Source organism: Octopus bimaculoides, chromosome 2 (assembly GCF_001194135.2).
Source record: "Octopus bimaculoides isolate UCB-OBI-ISO-001 chromosome 2, ASM119413v2, whole genome shotgun sequence".
NCBI classification, from domain to species: domain Eukaryota; kingdom Metazoa; phylum Mollusca; class Cephalopoda; order Octopoda; family Octopodidae; genus Octopus; species Octopus bimaculoides.
In genome coordinates this window covers 23,390,612-23,398,202 of record NC_068982.1, presented here as the reverse complement: position 1 = coordinate 23,398,202, position 7,591 = coordinate 23,390,612, and positions in this window count along the sequence as shown.

Here is a 7,591-nt window from a genome sequence, read left to right as displayed (position 1 = left end):
CCGAAAATACTCCATCCAATGAGAGTTCAATCATACTAAACGTTTCAACTATATGTAATAATTGCGCTACTAATAGTGTCCCGTACATGCGTACGTTCATCAGGTGCCAATTGAATGTGGTGCCCGTTGAACTTACGCACGTACGGGAAACTATTAGTAGCGCGATAAGTACATGTGGTTGAAACGTTTATTAATATATATATATATATATAATACTGATTATAACAAACGGAAGGAAAATACCTAATACATATTTTGGGAGTATATCTTTTAATATATTTTGGGAACGTCTGTGGCGCTGTTCCGACTTTCTGCATCCTTAGACGCTGATTGTGGTTGATTATCGGTTAAAAACATCCGCACTCCTGTGAAGTTTAAGAACACAGTTTCTATTGCGCATACATTGGCTAGGTCAGATCGCTTTTTATTCGTCGGTATTTAAGCTACGAGTTAGCAATAATCAGTAACATACGTGTCAATTGCAATATTTCATGGATAAATATATTACTGCTTTTAGAAATTGTTAGTTGAAGGGAAATGACTATGTTGAGAAGCTGGTTATTTGAAAAAGAAAATAATGTTGCCTGTATTGAAAGTGAATTTGGCATTAAGTAATAGATCAGAAACTATATCAATATTAACTTAGTAAATAGCAGTAAGGCTCTTGTTTTCCTCTCCAAATGTTTTACTGTTTAGTAAAAGTTTTGGACAGACAAAACACTAGCTTCATGTGTGTCTCTTACATATATATTCAGCTGTAATATGAAGAATGAACGAAGTCTGAGGTGATTAATGAACTTGTCATATCGCGATATTCAATCTCTTATTTCATAGTTGATTCAAAATGTATAGTTTCAATTTTGACCAGGAAACGTATAATAAAGAGAAATTTGATTCAACAACTGCAAAGGAGAAACAATTATTGATCTACGGATCGACTACAAAAGGCAATTCAGCCTGTTGAAGGACCTTAGATGATATAGTTTGTTAGCTTTGCTGTTATGCTTTCTTTACTTAAACGGTTATCATTTACTCATCTTTCCATATCGAAAATATAGTAACTCTGCTTTTCTATCTGAATGATTGTGTGTATTGTGTATCACGAACTTTAGGTTTACTGAAAAGCATTATGTTAGGTTGTCAAGAAAGTTCTTGCGGAATTTTAAAATTTGGTTTTAAATAATGTATGTTCAAATTAATTATCGTTAAATTACTTTGACTTTATATATAAATTTAAAGCTCGTTTTTCGCTCTATCTAAATGTGTTACTCGTTTTCTTGTTGAATAATTAGGATATGTTTTTCCAAAACGTTAAATACGTGGACAAATAGCAAATTCGCACAGTTTTCTTATTCCAGTTCAAGCTAGGCCGAAAAGCTGCCGAAATAGCTCGGGATATCAACGATGCGTTTGGCCAAGGAACCACTAATGAACGTACAGCAGAATGGTGGTTCAAGAAGTTTCGTAGCGGTGACGAGAGTGTTGAATATGATGAACGTAGAGACCGGCCATCGGATGTTAACAACGATCAACTAAGAGTCTTAGTCGAAGCCAATACACACACAACTACTAGAGAGTTTGCTTCTGAATTAGACATAACGTATACGACAATTTCCAACAGCTTGAAAGAGATTGGAAAAACAAAAGTACTTCAGAAATGGGTGCCGCAAGAATTGAAAGACAACCCCCCAAAAAACAAACGCCTTTTTGAAGTGTCGTCATCTGGTCTTTTACGCAGCAAGAACGACTCGTTTCTCGATTGAATTGTGACTTGCGATGAAAAGTGGATTCTTTAGGACAACCCGCGACCAAGCTCAGTAGTTGGACGCCGACAACGCTGCATGACACTTCCCGCAGCCAAAGCTGCACCAAAAGAAGACCATGGTAACTGTTTGGTGGTCTGCAGCCGGTTTCTGGATCTAGGTGAAACCATTACGACGGAGAAGCACTATCGGCAAATGAATGAACTACATAAGAAACTCCGACAACAGCAGCCAGGTCAATAGAAAAGGACCAAATCCACTCCACGACAAACGCTCAGCCGCACGTCACACAGCTGGTACTGCAGAAATTGAACGAATTGGGCTACGAAACTCTGCCTCATCCGCCATACTCACCCGACCTCTCGTCTACCGACTACCACTTTTTCAAGCATCTCGCCAACTTCCTGTGTGAGAAATGCTTCAACCAAGACGGTGCCAAACACACCTTCAACGACTTCATCGCAACCAGAACGCAGGATGTTTACATTACTGGCATAAATAAACTTATTTCGCATTGGCAAAAGTGTGTTGATAATGAAGGTGTTTATTTCAATTAATAAAGTGTTGTTTGAGCCGAAATATATGCATCTGAAGTTAAAGGCTAAAACCGCAAGAACTTTCTTGACAACCTAATATGTATAGGTACAGGGCATATGTAGCTCCTGTAATGTCTCTTGAAGCAAGCACTTTGAACATGCCTTTATTGTAAAAGGTATAGTTGCTCCAGTTTCTTCAGTCATATTTGTGCTAGGATGATCGCATATTATTTGTGACTTTTCGTTAATATTACAAATGTGTGACCCTACCGTACACAAATAAACAAAGCTGACCATAGCAAGATCAATACTAAGCTTATTATAGAATTTTGACAGAGAAATATAAATAAAACAAAGTTAGAAACAGTCATTGAAAGTGTGTGGATATATTTTGACGATTTGGAAGAATTTCCTGCATCTGTTTCATACTGCATCTGTATGGAGTCATGCTAGGTTTTGACTGTTTCATTAATTTAGCACAACATTGACATTATTTCTTTCTAACGAACTAAGATATTATACGATATGTAATATTGTTTTACATGCATATAGCGTGAAAATACATGTACAGTTATTGCTTGTGGCATGCTTAAATATTTTGGTGACATTAATGGCTAATGTTTCTGTGTTTCGTTTATGGTAATGTCGGTGCTTGCAAACACATAAACACTAGACAGGAAACTATGTCTCTAGAATATACCAATTTTCTGGTTAATTATTCGTATATATTTTAGAATGAACTCCCTGGATATACTAATTAACCCTTTTCTTAATTTGCTTTCATATAAGTCAATAATCATTTACTCCGTGAATTCTTCGTCTCTGTATAGACTAATATTTGTAGGTTCTATTTTAGTTGCTATTTCTCATTATATGTAGTATAATCTTATTTTATCCTCGGTTTACGACAGCCATTGCTCCCGGATATTCAGGTCTATGACTAGACGTAATGACCTATATATGGCTGAACATATAGTTTCCCTGACGTTCTGCACAATACGTATTTTCTGGTATATAGAAGATTATCGTATGAACGAAGGGCAGTGTGGCAGTCTAAGTATAATTCTTTTTTTTTTCCACCAGTTTCTACTTATTGATTAGTAAGATCGAAAACTGATGAGGCGAAAAAATCAATCAGTAAACAAAAATATCCTGGAGTTAGAATCGATCTATGCAGAAAAAAACTATCGAGAAAATAAATTACAAAGCTTCAAATTCTCTCATAGTTCAACTAATTGGGTGAGATAACCAGTTGACAAATAACGACTGTTCTTCAATGTTTCAAACAAGTTATAGACATCGATTTTCTTTTCATCAATATTTCATGAACGGTAATCATACTTGTTTCGATTTGTTTGACAAATATTTGTGTTTGTTTGTTTATTTGCTTTTTTTTTTTCATATTTTTCTACGATTAAACATCATATATCTCTCTTTCGTCAAATTGAAAATTTCCTTAATATTCGCTTCGGTCCCTTATCTCAACAATGTTTACTTATTCACTTCAAGTTTATACTGCTTCCTGTCACCATTGTATTGATTTCAATCACCATTCTTGACAATTCCTTCAGTTCTGCTTTGTCACAAGCTACTAAAGAAAACGTCTAATCTCAGGTTTAGATGAAATTAACGTTGTAGTGTTTTTTGTATTTATATGAGTTGTTATAGCTGATACTACTGCTGCTCTCATTGGTGTTGCTGGTATATAACTGCCTTTCATGTCTTCATATAATAAGCCAAGCAGTCTGCAAATGTTTACTTTATATGTACAAATTTGATTTTAGATTTTTTTCTAAGTTTCTTCTGATTATAGAAGAAAATCAATATACAAACAGAATTAATAATATACACACCATATGGCTGATATATTTAACATTATAGCACCAAGATAACTTATATAGGAATTATTTTCTTATGTTAGTTTCCCATAATCTCCAAGGACGCGTTATTTTGAAACCGAATCAATTTCAGTAAGCAAATATGTCTAGGTAGTATATGTTTTCTGATTTAAACATAAAATCTAATAATAAAAAAAATGTTTGGCAACTTACTTCAAACTAGAAACTATTTTTTATCAAAACGTGCTTGATTTGTTTAGGCGTGTATAAGAAATATTTGATTCATATGTCCAATGATATTATCGATGGACTATGGTTTATGCCTTGAAAATTAATAGTATAGCTGATGAATATCAAATATAATATTTTCAAATATTAAGTTGCCATAAAACTATTGTTTGGTCCAAACACTTGAGAATGGCATCTTTTAAGTAAGAGCTATAAAAATGGTTGATTATCAATGAGATTAAATCTTTATCATATAGTCCTCTATTAGTAGCATTACACAATGCACCGGAATCAATAAAATCTAATTGGTGTGACTTCAGATGTTAGTTAATTAGACCTGATGTCACTAGTGGAGTTTATCAGTTTATGACACTGACTTCACTGTTGCATTTCAAATATTATGTCTAAACACTCTTTGAAATGATAATTATAATGAACCGTAGATAGAGTAGATCTTATTTTGTTCTTTAGCTCCAAGTCGACTATGACTAAACAGAATTATGAACAAAAAGAGTTGAGTATGACTATTGCATAGATTTTTTATTGGCATCGTGTATCTAGGACTACATAATACAACGATACGTTTTCTTATACTTATAGAATAGACTGGAATCTTGGTTCGTTGCTCTCTATTTCACTACGAACGATAACGTATGCTGGTAGTAGTAGTAGTAGTAGTGGTAGTAGTAGTAGTAGTAGTAGTAGTAGTAGTAGTAGTAGTAGTAGTAGTAGTAGTAGTAGTAGTAGTAGCAGCAGCAGCAGCAGGTGAAGGTGAAGGTGAAGGAGTTTCGTTGATGCTTCCCGTTTTTGTTTTTCTTTGTCGATTTTACAACTCTGCTCTCGTGAATATAGTGTAAATATTCAACAAATATTCAAGTGAACTTAACAGCTTACATTTCAAACTACAGAAGTGCAAACAGATTAAAATGTGGGAAACCTAACTAGACACCAACAATCGTGTGTGAAACGAGAATGATCACAATTAAGAACTTGATGAAATAATTATCTCAGCAAGAAAGTCGAGTTCACAACCACAAACTGACGAAATTGAACAAATTTAATTTTGGAAAGAGCTTGCAAGGCCACTAGCAAAAACAATTTGCATTCTCGATGTGTGACAGGATCAAAGAACCCTTCAAAAGTATTGAAATTAATTGAACCCTCCTGGAACAAACATTGATCATACTTGATCATTACAGGTTTGCCAAAAATGTTGCATCCCTAACTGGTAGGAATAGTCTCTAATCATACATGATAAAGTTGTTTTTTTTGCACTTTGAAAGGAATTTAAGAACGCTTATTGCACTACTACACTTATTTACTTATCACAGACTTCTGGGTATAATATTGATTTCAACCTTTTTGCACAAGGCCAGCAATTTCCGGGGAGGATGTACGTCGATTACATCAACTCTAGTACTGAACTGGTACTTATTTTATCGACCCTGAAGGGATGAAAGGCAAAGTCGACTCTAATGGTATTTGAACTCCGACAGTAAACACGGACGTAAGACTGCTAAGTATTTTTCTCACAGCGCTAACGATTCTATCAAATCGCCGCCTCACAGGTATGTATAATATTGAAATTTGTACGCTAATTTAATAACTATCAGTCTTTTATATACATTGTGCAAATATCTAATATTTGAACATGATATTAATTGGTCGGTAATTAGCATCAACTGTGTAATTAGGCTCAACAACCTTTCTTATATGATTTATTATCGGGAGGTAAATGAACAGCGAGTATCTTATATGATCTCTAGAAATGAAAGAAGTGGAGGAAGATATTATCCTCAATGCGAACAATACTTGACACTCCAGCTACTCCATAAAACAACCAAGAGTCTGATGACGTTGCGAAACGCGGTAACGTATTTTTCATGAAAACATATATGTGGCATCTCTGCCAGTCTAGTTCACATAGGAGATTACCAAATTTCATTGGCAAGTTTTTCATTAGTATAATCATACTGCAAGGTATGTTTGAATCCCCGACGACGTATTTGCGAAAAGGGAACACAGCCATATATTTTGACGATCTGCAGATTCCTATATTATGCTACGAATAAACGTTTATTGATATGAGGTGCAATAATATGCTAAATATACGTATTTCGAAAGCCTGATGTGTCTGCGAATGAGATATTTACTAACTTATAGATAAGAAAAGAAACTACGACTTCAGTAGAATAATCTACTTATCTTTCAAAAGTTAATGTCATGTGGGTTCGTTATGACTGGGTTTACAAATTAATTTTAAGAATAGCAATGTTATAGTATTAACTCGTTATAACACTCAGGGAACACATTGTGGGGTTAAGTTATTGTACAGAATTTTCAGAAACTTAAACATGCGTTAAGACTCGCAAAATCAAAAACACGCACACGCACACGTGGTGGGTGAGTATGTATGCGCGCGCGCGTTTGTGTGTCTGCGCGCACGAGCGCACGTGTAAGCAGTGACACACATACGCACACCCACATGCACACCCATATGGATATAAGCATGCGGTGTGAGTGTATACGTATATTTTTGTATATATATATATATATATAAATACATATATTTGTGAGTATGAGTGCGCATGTACCTGTGTATGTCTGAATATATACATACATATATAAGTGTGTGTGTGTGTGTGTATAAGTGTATTGCTGCGTGTTTATAATCATTTATTCCTACGTATATACGTATGCATTTTTACATACACATATATGACGCATAAATGCATATGGAGGAAGGCCATCCATTATTGAGATTCCTTAATGATCGTTTGTGCAAATTACACCACTGACACAATGTAGTTGGCCTTTAAAAACGTAACTATTTGTATGAATTCTGTGACCTGAAAGCAACTTATTTCAGGATAATTCTCGTTCTTCTGAATTACACATGTTATCACATACCATAATCAGAGAACGTTACTGAATTATGGAATCGATAGATATTTAAAGTAAACACTCCATTTCCATTATGTGAAAGGTTAGCTTAAGTAATAATATCACATGTCTTTATGAAATGCATTAGCATATTTTCTTTTCCTATGTAAACCTTTCTTTTTATAATGTACATAGTAACTTCGTGCTGAGTGTGTATGTATACATTCCATGATATTTCATAGTTAAGTTATATTTCATGTACGGCATAATTCAAAATTTGGACACATGTTTATTAATAATATATACATATAATATAGATATGCATACATATGTATGTATGTTT